Below are 15,614 nucleotides of genomic sequence, written 5' to 3' on the forward strand. Positions count from 1 at the left end.
GCTGAGGTCTAGGGTTCTTCAGGCACTGGGGCGCCACCTGGCGGTGGCCACGGGCCCCTACAGGGTTGGGCTTCCATGCCCTCTACCCGTGGCCCCCAACACAACCAGGGTGGTCGCCCCCTCGTGGTCTGGAGGAGGCACAAGCCCTCCTCCGGTCCTCCTGGGTGTCCTGGCTGGGCTCCACCCCCAGCCGCATGCCACACACTAAAATGGCACCTCTAAGGAGTGTGGAGCCAACCCGGACACAGACAGGCAGACATGTTGTTTTTCACCACCACACGTTTTATTTACACAAACTATTTACAGATATGGTCACTCAGACCCAGTCCATTAGTGCACAAAACCCCAAACACTCTCAGTCCTGGCCACAAATGCCCTTCTTCGGGCCGCCTCCACACCTCTCTTGTGCTTCGTCCTTCCGCCTCCCAACTCCAGCCCTGAATGAATGGAGACGGCCCCTTTTATACAGTCCCCGGATGAGCCCCAGGTGTTCCCGGCATTCCTCCCTTGGCCATGCCCCAGCATGGCGGAAGTGCCGGCTGTCCTCCCGGCAGCTCTCTGGGTGCCGTCCTAAATCTTCCCCCCAGCACTTCCTGGTGTGGCGGAAGTGCTGGGGTAACAGGTCCCCAAGGCATTAGGGTGCCTCCTGGCGGTGACCACAGGCCCCTACAGGGTGGAGCTTCCATGCCCTGTACCTGTGGCCCCCAGAGCAACCAGGAAGGCGGCCCCCACGTGATCCAGGGTGGGCTTTGACCCTCTTCCGGTCCCTCACGGCGTTCCGGCTAGGTCGTTGCCCCTGGCATCCCTGACAGGAGATATAACATTTTATTCACAGATGAACTAAAGAAAGTCTCTATTGCTCCTGTTTTTTTGGCTTAATTATTTTTTCCTGCAGGCACTGGTATTTGAATTTCTTTTACTTACCTTGAGTAGCTGTCAACTTATGGTATGGGGCATTGTGCCATTAAAATGGAATCTAATGCTAATATCAGTTAATAAAGGCAATGCCTGTACTGTAATCCAGTATTTTCCCCTCATCCCTTGCAGGATTTTTGGCTTGTTGCAAAATCTGTCACACAGGATAGATTTGTGAAGTCACTCTGATAGTGTTGACTCCCAGACATGATGTGCCATCTTTCATGTTAAGCGACATTTAGAAAAGTAGGAGTGAAAGAAAGAAAATGACAATGAACTGTGACCAATGTAAATTTGCTAATTATGTATGAAGTGACAGAAATAAAAATGCATGAGATGATATAGTACAAGTGAGAACTTAATGAGTGTTTCTTTGTATGGAGTGTTAGCATTGTATATAACACAAAGTCACAGATTCAGAATCTGCTGATTTGAATACATGATGTTAATGATATCACATAACATATTAAGCGTACATATGCCTTAACTGTAGAAGCAGGCAGGTACAGTTAGGTCCATAAATATTTGGAGAGAGGCAACTTTTTTCTAAGTTTGGTTCTGTACATTACCACAATGAATTTTAAATGAAACAACTCAGATGCAGTTGAAGTGAAGACTTTCAGCTTTAATTCAGTGGGTTGAACAAAAGATTGCATGAAAATGTGAGGCAACTAAAGCATTTTTTAACACAATCCCTTTATTTCAGGGGCTCAAAGTAATTGGACAAATTAAATAACTGGAAATAAAATGTTAATTTCTAATACTTGGTTGAAAACCCTTTGCTGGCAATGACACACACATTTAGAAGCCAGATTTCCTTAATGGCTTGTTGGACTGCAATGCAGTTAATGATCCAAGTGACCTTTATGAATTTCATTGTGTTCAGAGGAACAATATTCATGTAATGAAGTGGTCATATAATGCAATATGTGCAGTGTAAAAAGAGAACAAACACAGAAAGTATTTTGGTGCACTTTGTAGCCAAACCCATATAATTAAACAAGATGAGAAATGAATATAAACACATGTTAATAACACAAAAGTTTAATCATTCTGTCATAAATTCAGGCAGACTGAAGAAAATGGGTTTCCTTGACTTATGAGGCATTCTGGGAGAAAGAGGCAGGCCCAGGTGGACAGACCCAAGAAGTGATGTCATAGACGGAACTGTGTCAGTCTTCCTTTCTGCAGAGGGAGGAGAAGAGAGATCATTATTACGCAGCACCACCTCATGTCTCAGTGGAGAATTAGAATCACTCAAGCTCTTGAGCTGTTCCCCAAGTGCGCACATGGGACAGCAGCTTCACAGGATTGAAACAAAAGCTTGTGAAATGTGAAGTTTTTCTTTACTGGAAACAAAACTAAAATTTTACTTCCAATGTCTGACTATATTTCCTCTGGGATTTTCAACCTCTTCTCACATCCCAAAGATGTTCACTTGACAACATTGAATAGTCACATTTGAATCTGGGTGGGTCTGTGAGTTTGTCATATAATGGGCTGGTGCTTAATCTAGAGCTGTTTTCTGTCTTATGTTGATTACTGTCAGGGTAACCTCTTCATTACACAATCTTTAAAAAAAAGGAACATGGAGGTTAAGAACATGGAACAGTACTTTTTAAGAGTATATTTCCAGTCAATTTCTGAGAATGAGGTAATGAAATCCTGCTCTCAATTTTACCTCAAATAATTCAAGGTAAAATAATATTGGAAGAGCTAATATAATTTTGAGTCTGTGCCTTTCCGGGGGTATGTATAGTATCTATATAGGCTGAGAAATATTCTATTTATTTACGTTAACTAATCTCAGAGACTTATTTGAGAGTATTGTTTATTGCACTTCAATGAAAGATTTGAGTTTTCTCTGAAGAAATCATTGAAAGCTTTTTAATTGTGATGCCAAGCCACATGCATTGACATTACATAAGAAATTTCAAACACCTCTGAATGTGTTCATAACTACAAATCTAGTCTTTGTAGATAGATAGATAGATAGATAGATAGATAGATAGATAGATAGATAGATAGATAGATAGATAGATAGATAGATACTTTATCAATCCCCAAGGGGAAATTCACAGATTCACAATTTGTAGTGAACACATATCCAATGTCAGACAAAAAAATAACTGTCTATAACTGATATAGATTGTTTTCTAATTGGCCATGTTTCCTTCTGTTTAAACAGGTGGCGCAGTGGTAGTGCTGCTGCTTTGCAGTAAGGAGACTGTGGAAGATTGTGGGTTTGTTTCCCAGTTCCTCACTGTGTGGATAAGTGCTTTGAGTACTGAGAAAAGTGCTATATAAATGTAATGAATTATTATTAAATGTATAAACAGATTTTCTACAGTAATCAGGCAATACTTTTCAACATTCATGCATATTAATGCTGTGACAATTAAGAGCATTTGCAAGTGAATACTTGTTTGCTTTAAACAAATACTTCAGAAAGCAATACACAAGTGGAGTTAAATGCATTCCAAATCCCACATGAATACTTCAAAAGAAGGGACAACCTTTTTTTCAATAAGGCAAGGCAGTTTATATATTGTCACTGGTATAACTAAGCTTCCATAGATATCTTATCAGCTTGCTTCTTTGTATGTCTTCTGTTTTCCTGTCAGCACCTTTGCAAAATAGAGAAAACACACTGGACCAAAAGAAACCAAACTTTGATTTGTTGCATAAAATGGTTAATATAGCTCAGAACTGCAAAAACTGTGAAGATTAAGAAACTAATGTTTTTAGTATTTTAGTAAATTAATAATCTACTGCCAGCTCTGTTTAATTCATGGGTATATAAGCCATTGTTCTAACTGTCAGGACAAAGATCACTTTTAAACACAGCAGGAAAAAAAATGAAAACTATTATACAATTAATAGGATGTCTGCACCATTTCAGGAAAAATGTTTAATAATTATCTTGTGATTTATTTTATTTCCAATCTGTTAGTTAAATGTCAAAAAAAGGTCATTTAATTTTTTTTTTATGAAATAATTTGGCTTTATATAGTGATAGGACTACTCCATTCTGCTAGTACTGGTCTTGGTTTTATTACAATTGGACTTTATTTTGGATTGTTTGATTCTGTGTGTGGCATCTGTTCATTGAAGTCTTATAAAGTGCCCCCCATTTCAGCAACATACAAATGCAGTTAGTATAGTGTATATTTGATCAGTATTCAAAGTATTCCAGTGGATGTCTGTACTGTTGTTCATTTTCATACTGTTGAAACAACTATTACAATATGTAGTATGGCATTTAACTCTGCTAGCACCAGCTGTGGATTTATTACAACAATGTAACAGAACATTTCTTTGAATATTTGCTGCTGTATATAACAGCTGCAATTGTATCCTGTTGTTTCCTATAGAAATTTCTTGAATTAATTTAAAAACAACTGGGTCAGGAGGAGTCTTGTGTGTATCGTGTGTGCCTGCCTGCCTGCCAGTGATTTGGAATATACTTAATTCTTTGCAACTCTATAATTGGGTAAGTTGTTTTAAAAATGAATTGGACAACTCTTCTATAACCTTTTCTAAATCATTATTGTACAATGTGTGCATATAGTGACTCTTTTTAGGTGCACATAGCTATTAGTGAGGCATGTCCATTATGGTGTTTAAATCAGTCTGAATTATTTGGGATTTGGACTTGACAAGTTGTGACAAACATGTCACTGGATGCTATTGTGTCCCATATTTTTTGTTGACTGGAAAGTTATAAGTTTTGTGAAATACTCACAACCATTTCTGCACCAAGGAGCTTAGCTGGGTTGAAATCACCTGCCTGCAGTGTTGAAACAGGGTGAAGAAAAAGATGCTCTATAATAATAAAAAAAAAAAGTTTGAAGAAAGTTTATGAAATTATAATTTGAAACCAAGCAAATTTAATAAGAGGAATGGTGTTTTTCTAAATAGAAATAAATACAGACTTTTAGATTGTTACATATCAGAGCAGGTGGTAGAAATGACAACTTGGCTCTTAGCCGTTCTTTTCACTTGCCTTTTGTCATGGATTCTTCCTATTTCCTGTATGTTTGTTATGTATGATTAAAGGGATGGGGACATTAAAATGGAGTCTGAGACTTTGGCTTCATGTAAGCATTTTGCAGTTCTTGTCTTTGCACCAGCAACTACCTACATTAGTATTCCCCTTGATGTAGAGATTTTTTTAGTTGTCCTAATAGTTTTGACCATTGCTCTTAGAAATGAACAATTTTATTCTTGTGTGTATTGCAGTTTGTTGGCCATTGTGTCTGTCTTTGTATTCTGCTCTTGGTCTTGTGCTTTCGAAAACCATTGAACATTTTGTTTTTTTTTCCTTCTCAGTATATGACCTCCTGCTTATTATTTTGGATTTATTTTCAACTACAGATTTGTTTAAATACATAATTTTTATGTTATTAAAATGTAAGCTTCATTGTAGAGTCACATGGATCTACATACAGAAGTTATTTTGGTGCATGAAGTCAGCTTAACTTTATAGTATATAGCGATGTGCTATGCAGTATCCCTTTAGCTGACTTTTGCCTTTTGAAAGAGCTACATGTACTCCTCTTTAAATGAGTGCAGTGAGTGGGCATGTACTTAATTGTAGGTAGTAAAGCAAACTTATAGTTTTAGGCAGTCACTATAACAAATTCAAATAAAACCTATCTAGGTAGCCTTCTTATCTCTTCAGTTATAAACATTATATATGTCAACTACTAATGCATCCAAGTGCAATGTTTCATTTACTTTCCAGATTCACTCATTTCAGCATATGAGCATGAATGACCAGCCAAATTAAATGACCAGCATAGGTAAACTCGACAAGGTGCCTTGCCTTTACAGAGCACACTCATGTCCACTCACAAACTCACTTACACTGGGTCTGATTATTAATCTTACAGGCAAAAATGAACCTTCAAAAGTGTACTCAAGACCACCAACCTCATATACAGTATTAACATTTCAAGCTTAATTTTTATATATTCATCAATAATTAAAATTGTTTACAGAAGTAATTTTGTCTAAGCAATTTCTAAATTTAAAACAAAGTTCACCTTGATGTGAATTTAATAAATTTCCTTTTAAGTGTAACAAAGTGTTCATTGCTTCATACAGTTGTCATCATACATTGATTGTGTCATTAGTGCCAACCCTATGCAACATTGTTTCAGTCTACAACTTTCCAGTGTTGGTATTCTTTGACATACTTCACATGGCGTTTAACATTAGTTTCTTGTCACTGTCGAATAACTCATCTGTTACTATGCTCAATCAAAAACAGGGATTTATATGCTCAGCAGTTTAAAAGACTTAATGAATGCCACTTTTATAGTGAATTGTTAGTTTCACAGTTTTTGCCCACATGTTTTCTGCCAGGATTCTTTTCACCTTTCATTGCTGTCGATCTTCTAACTAAAGTTCTGCTGCTAGCTGAATGTTTCTAATGGATCATTTTCGACTTCAGAAGGGTGTGTCTGAAAACTTTATATCATACGTTTGATTCCATCTATCATTTTTCAAAGTTACATAAGGTATTGTTTGTTTTGTAGCTTACACGTAGAGGTGCCTTTGCAGATTGGTTAGTTTTTGAAATATGTGTGCATATAATTGCACATTGGGTGTCTCATCAGACATACGAAGGATACAGATTGACTTCATACATGTAATAATGATTAATTTATTAATTTTATTAATTTATTAATTAATAATTAATTCCCTTGGGATTAATAAAGTATCTATCTATCTATCTATCTATCTAATAGTAGCCTATTGTTAGCCAGCAGATTGGTTAGTTTTTGAAATATGTGTGCATATAATTGCACATTGGGTGTCTCATCAGACATATGAAGGATACAGATTGACTTCATACATGTAATGGTAGCCTGTTGTTAGCCAGTTACAAATGTTTAATTAATTTATTCAATCTCTGCTCCTTCTAATTAAGTTATTTATATTGAATATTTTTTTTCTCTGTCCTGGATAAGTAAGTCTTAGCTGATTTAATAAATAGCATTAGTTCAATAATTTTTATTTTGAATTGAATTCAATGAGATATTAGAGTGAATGGGAACATTTTAGTGGTTACTGACAAAACACCAGGCATATTTTACTGTTAATTAATAAAGCTGTGAACCTCAGTATGTGCTTATGAAATCTTAAGAATGCCCAGACGGGGAAGGGTAGCCATTTACATGATGTTGGCAAAACTGTCACCTTTCCCATTATAAATGACTGTGGGCTTCCCAGAGATTTTTCTCAGGATTGCTGTTAACTGAAGTTGTTATTTTTCCCCTCTATTTTTCGATATTTCTCAATTCTATTGGCTTTGTTTATATTTATTCTGTGTTTTACTGTTTACCTTTTATGGGTTTTTATGTTTGCGAATCTTGTAAAGATTCTACTTTTTATTTATTTATTTTTACCACATTGTGTTTGTATATCTATGTAAGCTTCCTGATTCAGTGATCAATGAAGCATATTTTACAAGATTAAACTGAATTAAATTGAATTCACATAGTCCTGTTTATAGCGCTTAATAATGCTACATTGTTTACAGTAACAAACACGAATAAGAAAAAAATACAAAACAAGGTCTAGCACCTCGGTGATACTGTATGTATATAAATAAAAAAATTACTGAATATATTTATGTAGTGTGACAGGATATTTACTGATGATAACTAAGGAAGAAGAAAAAGTCTTTTTTGCTATTATGAAGACTCAAGATCTAAACATCATTTCAGAGTTGATTTTTTTTTTTCACAATGTTAGATTTAAATTTACTTTCAGATCCTTTATGGATGCAGTGCAATTCCTGCTGTATTGATTTGTAGTATATACATATCTTTTCCAAATCCTGAACTAATATCAAACATACTATACAAGGGACATTTTCTTAATTAAATCCTGAAGAGTGAGGTAATTCAGAGGTTGTTTTTATTTTTATTTTTTAATAATATTAACTTAAAATGGAAAAATATGCATTTTTGTTTTAAAAATATTTTGGCATCTGTCCTCACTTGGAATGTTGCCCAGTCTCCTACTTATATGTAGAGTATTATGTGTGGCGTAATTATTAATTTTATCCTTTCACATTTATGTTTTATACCGTAGAGCAAAACAGTGAAAATGCTTAAGTGTTGAATCTTACATTTAAAAAAAGGTTATATACAGTACATCTTCCCCATAATAAAACTGAAAACATAGGGCATAGTTTTATGAAATTATAGATTGCAAAGTAGTAAGATATGTTTTCAATGATGTTGATTATTTATAAAAGAATATTATGTAGCTTTGTTGTATTCTTACTACAGTCTTATTACCTTATCATCTTTTATATGAAGTTATTGAACTAAAATGATAATCTTTTCTATTTAATTATAAAATAAAATAAATACATTTTGTATTGATGATGACATCAAGATTATAATTTTACTATGCAGCCCAACAAATTGTAACTATGTAAATTATATTTAGGCCTTTGAACTAAACTGGCTAGCCTACCTGTATTATAATCACAAAATTCAATGACACCAAAATATAATTATTATCTTTAAACAGTTATCCATGATTCCTTTCTGCCTTATCCTTACAAGAGGTAAATAATGAGTGAACCCGGCAGAGTTCGCTTTACTGCGAGTTTAGCAAAATCATGGAAATGTTCTTCATCTTTGCCAAAATCTGCATATTGCATTGAAGTAAAAGGGGAAGGAAGAATTAAGCTATATTTTAGTTGAGTATAATGGTGGAATGGACTTTTAAGTGCTACTGATGGCTAAGGAAGTGTGTACCAACCATATTGAACTGCCCTGTGCCACCATGCCTCAAACAACAAATAATACAGATGGAATGAATACCAAAAACAAAATGCAACAAATTGCCACAAACTAGCAATAAGTAAATAAAATATAAATAACTGCGCACATATTTCAAACTTTGGCGCACACATTGTCCATGTTACAAAGCAGTTTTCCTGGGGCAGCTAGAATATCTTTTTTTTTTACTATGTATCTGTGCAGATGCTTCACTCTTTTTTTCTTCCATCAAGAAGAAAGAAAGGCCTTGTAAATACAAATACATCTTTTGTTATTATAATTGTTTCACAAGAACCCCATGTGTTTGCTGATGAGGGGAGGCTCATGTAAGACTTGAGAATGTAGCTGGGCACATGGCTAATTATGGATGCAAGAAATGATAAACTGTGGATTTCAGGTTGATTAATGGGCAGGGTGGCAAATTGTAGAAATAAGAAAGTGCTTTATAGGGGACAATGTCACCAGTAGAATTCCTCAGGGATCTGTGTTAGGATCATTACTTCAACTGATATTAATGACAAATCTCAAGAATTAACAATTTAGTTTAATTGAATTTGAATTGTATTTAACTGAATACTTACTACAGTATTAACCTTAAATAGATATCAGGTTCAAGTTTATTATCACATGTACAGAGTGCAGTGAAATTCATATATTACTCATATGCAGTAATAATAGATACAGTATATATTATCCATAAACTGTGTTCTGTAGTGCAGAAAAAAAAAACATTTTATATGCTTGCAATCTTACATTTCACCAGATCCATTTCACAAGGTTATAATGTCACACTTTATTTCAAATTCAAAAAAAATGAAAAGAAAAGTAGGAAAAGTTAATTTCACACTACATAGCTAATTTAGCAGTGGCATCCCACAACAAAGAGCATTCCGTTTTGTTTAGGCAGCCATGTTAAGTAGCTCATAGAAGTCTATACAGAAGAGTTCAACCCAAAAGGGAGCAGCCAAAGCAAGGCTGTGTTTTTCTTAAAACTTAAAGACATTTTGGCTGCACTATTGAAATTTTATCTGCAGCATTGTGTGTGCTGTTCTGGTTGCCACACTATAAAATAGAATCACTGAACCACAGCATATGACCTACTCTGACAGCTAAGACAATTAAGCTTCTGTAATCCTAAAAAGAAAAGTCACTGTGGAGAATTTTATTCTGGTCTAACAAAGTGATAGCTGATTATTTCAGTTAAATGGGAAATCACACAGTTTAAGACACCTGTGGAATTGATAGGGAAGTACAGTGGGCTAGTGCCCTGCCAGGGGCTTGTTCCTGCCTTGCGCCCTGTGTCCAGCAAACCCCCTTGACCCTGTGTTAGGATATAGTGGGTTGGACAACGACTGACTTACTGACTGACTGACTATATAAGGTTTTGTGATAAAACAGACATTAGCTAACTAAATTGACAAACTGAATGGTCTCATCTTTTTTGTCATTTTTTGTTACTATAAATTGGTAATTTATGGTACTGCAATGTAAAGCCCATCATCTAGGTAATATAGACCTTCTTTCGTTTTTGCATACTTGTTTCAAAATTCATTCTAATATCATGGAAAAGAAATGTAATGGGGAGCTCTTATATTCAGCACAACATGGCTGTCACATGGTGGATGATCTAAAAAAGCATGGTGTAACAGAATGCTGTGCATATCATGGAAATACATCTGATAGTAAAGGATTTATATCATGTAGATTGTATCTACTGTATACTACAGTAGAAAGATGTTAGCTGAAGCTTGTAATTTAAATGAATATTAAAACTCCAATTTAATGCAAGCTTTTTGAGTTTTCCTGCTACTACTTATAAAAATTTAGACAAAAATGAATCTTCCAAGAAAACTATCTAATTGACATATGAGCACATTACAAGCATGGTTAAAGTCATATCTTTTGTTTTGAGTTCTTTAAAAATTGCGTTCTCTGTGGCTTCCATTCTCACCCAAGCAGTTACTCCACAGATTAGTAATCCCAGTTCTGTGAAACTTTTAAACCTGCTCATTCACGCTCACTTGTTTTGTTGTATTTTGCTGTGTGCACTGAATTTTTTCACTAATGCAAACTGCAATTTCAGATTTGTGCTTTCACTTTGAACCAAGATATGTGTGGGATGGCCTTAATGGCTTTGGCAGATAATGGAATTCATTAGTCAGACATCCTAATACAAAATAAACAAATCTGTTGTTACTTTCTTCTCTCAGACTATGTGTTTTGGGTGCTATGCACACATTAATTTTACATTCTGGATCAAAGACAGCTTGCAGGTGCTCTGCAGGAATTTAACAATGAACTATCTCTTTATTATCTGAGCCACATGTTTGCTCTCCTGACAAAGGCTTTGTTCTATTAGATGCTGGCAGTGTTGGAGCTGATAGATATCTGCTTATAACCACTGTGATTATACTGCCTCATTGCCACCCTCAATACAAATTCTGACAGTCTCTTTAAACAGATAAAACAGTAACTCTTGTTTTAACTAACAAAACACAAACTTTATGACTAATGCCAGTCTAGACTGCACCACAGTTAAAGCACAGAAACAGCCGTAACCCATATTGTGAATAATAATATCCTTTTCTGCAGGAAATATTATAACAATAATAAATTCTATGCTGAAGTTCAGCTTTAAACATGATTAACTACAGTATTCCAGCTCACAGCTTTTAGAACTTATTTGGACTGTTATCCCCTTTCTTTGGGCGATGTATTTCATGCTTATCATTTCAAAATGTGCAGATATTTGGTGACAGTGGATCCTCATTCTATTTTCATAGCTAGATATGGTATTCCTCAGGTTTGGACAGCTGAACCAACTCTACTCCCTGCATCTCCCACCATTCCACTGACCTCCCTCTCATTTACACACATGTATTCTGTATTACTGACCTTCATTCCTCTCCTCTCTAGAGCATATCTCCACCTCTCCAGGGTCTCCTTAACCTGCTCTCTACTATCGCTACAGATCACAATGGCATCAGCAAACATCATAGTCCACAGGGAATCCTGTCTAATTTTGTCTGTCAACCTGTCCATCACCATTGCAAATAAGAAAGGGATCAGAGTCGATTCCTGATGTAATCCCACGTCCATGTTGAATGCATTCATTGCTCCTACTGCAGACCTCGCCACTGTCATACTTCCCTCGTACATATCCTGTACAACTCTTACGTACTTTGCCATTCCCAACTTCCTCATACAAGATCACAGCTCTTCTTGAGGCACCCTGTCATATGCTTTCTCCAGGTCCACAAAAAGACACAATGCAACTACTTTTGGCCTTCTCTAAACTTCTCCATCAACATCCTCAGAGCAAACATTGCATCTGTGGTGATGTTTCTTGGCATGAAACCATGCTGCTGCTCACTAATCATCTCCTCACTTCTTAACCTAGCTTCCAATACTCTTTCCCATAACTTCATGCTGTGGCTCATCAATTTTATTCCCCTGTAGTTACTGCAATCCTGCACATAACCACTTATTCTTAATTATCAGCACCAGTACACTTCTTCTCCACTCCTCAGGCATCCTCTCACTTTCCAAGATTCCATTAAACAATCTGGTTAAAAACTCCACTGCCATCTCTCCTAAACACCTCAATGCTTCCATATGTATGTCATCTGGACCAACGGCCTTTCTATTTTTCATCCTCTTCATAGCTGTCCTTACTTCCTCCTTGATAATCCATTGCACTTCCTTATTCACTATCTCCACATCATCCAACCTCTTCTCACTCTCATTCTCTTCATTTGTCAGCCTCTCAAAGTACTCTTTCCATCTGCTCAACACACTCTCCTCGCTTGTGAGTACGTTTCCATCTTTATCCTTTATCATCATAACCTACTGCACATCTTTCCCAGCTCGGTCCCTCTGTCTAGCCAATTGGTATAGGTCCTTTTCTCCCTCCTTAGTGTCCAACCTCTCATACAACTCATCATACGCCTTTTCTTTAGCCTACGCCACCTCTCTCTTCACCTTGCGCCTTATCTCTTTGTACTCTTGTCTACTTTCTGCATCTCTCTGACTATCCCACTTCTTCTTTGCCATCCTCTTCTACTGTATACTCTCCTGTATTTCCTCATTCCACCACCAGGTTTCCTTTTCCTCCTTCCTCTTTCCAGATGTCACACCAAGCACCCTTCTTGCTGTCACCCTTACTACATCTGCTGTAGTTTCCCAGATTTCTGGTAACTTCACTGCCACCCAGTGCCTGTCTCACCTTCTTCCTAAGCTCAACCTTGCAGTCTTCCTTTATTAACTTCCACCATTTGATCCTTGGCACATCCCTCACTATCTTCCTTGTCTTGATCTCCAACGTCATCCTACATACCACCATCCTATGCTGCTTAACTACATTTTCCCCTGTCACCACTTTGCAGTCTTCAATCTCCTTCAGATCAACTCTTCTGCATAGGATGTAATCAACCTGTGTGCATCTTCCTCCTCTTTTGTATGTAACCCTATGTTCCTCCCTCTTCTTAAAATATTTATTCACCTCAGCCATGTCCATCCTTTTGGCAAAAACCACTATCCTCTGACCTTCTTCATTCCTCTCCTTGACACCATACCTGCCCATAACCTTCTCGTTTCCACTGTTCCCTTCACCAACATGTCCATTGAAACCCGCTCCAATCACCACTTACTGTCCCTTGGGTACACTGTTCATCACTTCATCCAACCCACTCCAAAAATCTTCTTTCTCACTCATTGCACACCCAACTTGCGGTGCATATGCACTAACAACATTCATCATCACACCTCCAATTTCCTGCTTCATAATCATTACTCTGTCTGACACTCTTTTCACCTCCAAAACACTCTTGACATACTGTCCTTCAGAGTAACTCCTACCCCATTTTTCCTCCCATCCACACCATGATAGAACAATTTGAATCCACCTCCAATCCACCTGGCCTTACTCCCCTTCCATTTAATCTCTTGCATGCACAATATATCAACCTTCCATCTCTCCATCATATACAGTATGCTAACTCTCTCCCCTTACCAGTCATACTGCCAACATTCAAAGTTCCTACCCTCAGTTCCACTCTCTTTACTTTCCTCCACTCCTCCTGCCTCCAGACACGTCTCCCCCCTCTACTTCTCCTTCTTCTTCTTTGGCCAGCAGTAGCACAATTTCCGCCAGCACCCTGTTGGCTAACAGTACTGGTGGCAGCCGTTGTTAACCTGGGGTTCAACTGATCCGGTATGGAAATTTGTATTGTTGTCTGCATATTGATTTTGCAAAATTTTACACTGGATGCCCTTCCTGACATAACCCTCCCCATTTATCTGGGCTTGGGACTGGCACGAAGAAACACACTGGTTTGTGCATTCTCTGTCGCGGGGTTAACCTATCTTTATATTAATAAAACACAGAGATTATTTTAATAGGTGGAAATTTTGCAGACAATAACAATACATATGACTTGAAAGGGCGTGAAATTTAGTTTACTTGAATCTGAAAAAAGTTGTTATCTTTGCTCCTATTTACATTTATCTGTCACATTTACACATTATCTAAAGCTTGTTGTTTATGTCTCAGAAATGTAAGTTTAAGGTATTTTAACAGGCAAGATATAAAAGAGTCCATTAATTTGTTTTTTCAAATTGAAGTGACTATTGTAAATCTCAGTTGTTTGTCTGGAAACATTCTTAAATGACTACATTGGCTTCCAGTTAAGTTTAGTACCAATTTGAATCCTCCTTTTTACATTAAAATCATAAATGTCTTAGCCTCACCTCCGTACTGTATAGCTTATTAATGCCCATAATCTAGAACATATGCTGTAATCATCAGAAGCAGGTCTTCATAATTTTTTTAAGATAAATAAAATTAAGCTGAAATTTTATCTGTAGGGCCCTCACGGTCTGGAATGATTTGCCTCTCAATCAAAATATAAATAAAATAAAAATATAAAATATAAATATGTACAGTATATTTAATATAAAATATAAATGTATATATTTAATATAAATATAAATATATATAATATAAAATATAAATAAAATAAAATATGCTGAAGGCATATTTTAGAATTATATACTCTATTAGAACTGCTTGTAAGGTTGTTTACATTGCTTACATCATACCCATTTCACTAATCTTTTGCTTTTGTTGCTTCCACATAGAATTCCAGCATATTAATGAAACATAATCTTTCCTCTCAAAACCTAAGCAAATTGCATACTAATTCATCAGTTTTGCTATAAGATGCTAATAGTTTTCCTTAATAAATACTTTTTATTCAGTTGTGTGTGATGCATATTATGTTTACTGGCCTGCAGTTAGTTGAATCATCCAGATCATCTATTTATATAATGGAATAACATTTTCTAACTTCAAAACTTTGGAATTTATTCAACATGCAGTCATTGTTTGTAATATTATTTGTCAAAGGTTTATATAATTACTTGATAACTTCCTTAAGTCTGTAGTAATAACATTTTTTATTCATAGTTTCCTCCATGTACATGAACCAGGTAGGTCATGGTGTGATGTTCAAACCCTAATCAGAGTTTCACTGACATCAAACAATGTATGTTATAGGAGTTGTGCTTCTGAATTCATTAATTTAGTTTGAGCACAAGTGTTTTATTAAGTACTTTAGCTTGTTAGGTGCGCATATTATAAGCGCAAACAGTCTAAGAACATACCAGTAGTAACTTAAAAGTGTCTCGAAGGTTTAGCTGGAGTTCATATTGCAAAGAGATCATATTTGTAGACATCTGAGCTTGTAAATATGTACATTTTAGAAGTTTATCTTTTATAAGTGGCCATCAACGTCACTCTTTCTTGTAATCTAGGCAACCTACTATTTCCTGCTTGGAAAAAATGTTGAGAATTGCTCATTTTGCAAGAAAATAAAAAAAGAACAGGAAACA

The 15,614-nt window shown here is 36.1% G+C and overlaps 1 long non-coding RNA gene across 1 annotated transcript in view; it reads right to left on the reverse strand.

Moving 5' to 3' along the window:
• Positions 1-1,875: 1,875 nt before the first annotated feature.
• Positions 1,876-15,614, reverse strand: part of LOC120516083 — a 19,955-nt gene continuing 6,216 nt past the window's right edge. Inside the window, exons 2-3 of the long non-coding RNA XR_005630770.1 lie at positions 4,661-4,740; positions 1,876-2,100 (exon numbers count right to left, since the gene is read on the reverse strand). This is a non-coding gene — a long non-coding RNA (uncharacterized LOC120516083). The remainder of the gene's footprint in view (positions 2,101-4,660; positions 4,741-15,614) is intronic.

The sequence above is a fragment of the Polypterus senegalus genome, chromosome 15, assembly GCF_016835505.1.
Source record: "Polypterus senegalus isolate Bchr_013 chromosome 15, ASM1683550v1, whole genome shotgun sequence".
Taxonomy (NCBI): Eukaryota; Metazoa; Chordata; class Cladistia; order Polypteriformes; family Polypteridae; genus Polypterus; species Polypterus senegalus.